This window comes from Hevea brasiliensis, chromosome 14 (genome assembly GCF_030052815.1).
Source record: "Hevea brasiliensis isolate MT/VB/25A 57/8 chromosome 14, ASM3005281v1, whole genome shotgun sequence".
Taxonomy (NCBI): domain Eukaryota; kingdom Viridiplantae; phylum Streptophyta; class Magnoliopsida; order Malpighiales; family Euphorbiaceae; genus Hevea; species Hevea brasiliensis.
The window spans coordinates 84,838,956-84,840,617 of record NC_079506.1 but is presented as its reverse complement, the minus strand read 5'-3'; the positions used below and the strand labels follow the sequence as shown (position 1 = coordinate 84,840,617).

Genomic DNA, 1,662 nt, shown 5'->3' with positions numbered 1-1,662 from the left:
AAATCTCCTTCAAAAATTTAGCATATGAAGGCATTTGTGCTAAGGCATCAGTGAAAGGAATAGTCACATGCAAAGACTTCAATACCTCCAAAAACTTCCCAAATTGTTTATCCAATTTTGCTTTCTGAAACCTTTGTGGGAATGGTAAAGGTGGCATGTAGGCTTTAGGTGCAACATATTTAGGTTCTTCCTCTTTGCTCTCCCTCTCCTTACTTCCTTTTTCTTCCATTGAATTTTCTTTCTCAGCTTCAATTCTAACTTGACGGTTTGTTCATCTCCTTCTCTGCTTTTCTTTTCTTCAACTTTCTCTTTAATCTTTTTATCTCCATTCTCCAATATTTTTCCACTCCTCAATGTAATAGCCTTGCAATGCTCCCTTGAATTTTCTGGTTGGCTAGGAAGCTTCCCAAATGCTTTGTTACTTGAAGAGCTAGCTTGTTGAGCTATCTGATTCTCTAACATCTTGTTGTGTGTTGCCATTTGATCCACTTTAGATGCTAATTGAGAAATCATTTCTTGTTGACTTTGGTGGCTCACAAGTAAAGTTTCAATCATAGATTCCAATCTAGCTGTCTTGTCTAGTTGTGCTTGTTGTTGTAGAGGTGGAGCAGGTGCATTTTGAGGTTTAGAAATTCCAGGAGTGGGACCTCTATTCTGCTGAAAATTTTGATGTTGTTGATATCCAGAAGGTTGCTGAAAATTCTGATTTTGCCCTTGTCTACCTCCCCAAGAGAAATTAGGGTGGTTTCTCCATGCTGGATCATAAGTTGCAGAAAATGGGTTACCACCTGGTCTTTGATTGTAGTTCCCCACATAATCCACTTGCTCACTTGAAAAATCTTGATTAAGTGCAGAAAAATCTGCTGCACAATTAACATTTGCAGCTCCAACTTCTACTGAATTACTAGAACCTCCGGCTGAAGAATCTACTTTCATGCTTAGCTTGTCCATTTTCCTTGTCAAAGCATCAAACTTAGCATTAATCATATTCATGGCATCAAGCTCAAACATACCAGCTGGTTTCTTGATCTCATTCCTCTCACAACTCCATTGGTAGTTGTTATAAGCAATTTTATCAAGAGCAGAAAAAGCTTCATCTTCAGATTTCTCCATAAGGTCACCTCCAGAAGATGCATCAATTGTACTTCTAATAGCTGGTGAAACTCCATTGTAAAAGTGTTGAACAAGCATCCACTTAGGAATCCCATGATGTGGACATCTCCTTTGCAAATCCTTGTACCTCTCCCATGCTTCATACAAGCTCTCATCATCTCTAGGTTTAAAAGAAGTCAGCTCATTTCTAAATTAGTTGTCTTGCTTGGTGGAAAATATTGAGCTAAAAATGCTTGAGAAAGTTCATCCCATGTTGTGATAGAACCAGGTGGCAAAGAATGTAACCACTCTCTAGCTCGGTCCTTCAGAGAAAAAGGAAATAATCTGAGTCGAATTGCATCATCAGAAACTCCATTTATCTTCAACATATCGCTGATCTCAAGAAAGTGTGCTAGATGCACGTGTGGACTTTCACTTGGATTTCCTCCAAATTGTGCTTGTTGTACCATTTGACAGAGTGCAGGCTTCAGTTCAAAATTATTAGCTTCTACTCTTGGTCTTGTGATACTTGGCATGAAATCTCCAATGTTAGGATAGGCATGATCTTTC

The 1,662-nt window shown here is 38.7% G+C and overlaps 1 non-coding gene across 1 annotated transcript; it reads left to right on the top strand.

Moving 5' to 3' along the window:
- The first annotated feature begins 1,201 nt into the window (after nucleotides 1-1,201).
- LOC131173476 (small nucleolar RNA R71) lies at nucleotides 1,202-1,307 on the top strand. Its single transcript, XR_009143792.1, has one exon. It is a non-coding gene; the product is annotated as a small nucleolar RNA R71 (small nucleolar RNA).
- Nucleotides 1,308-1,662: the final 355 nt, after the last annotated feature.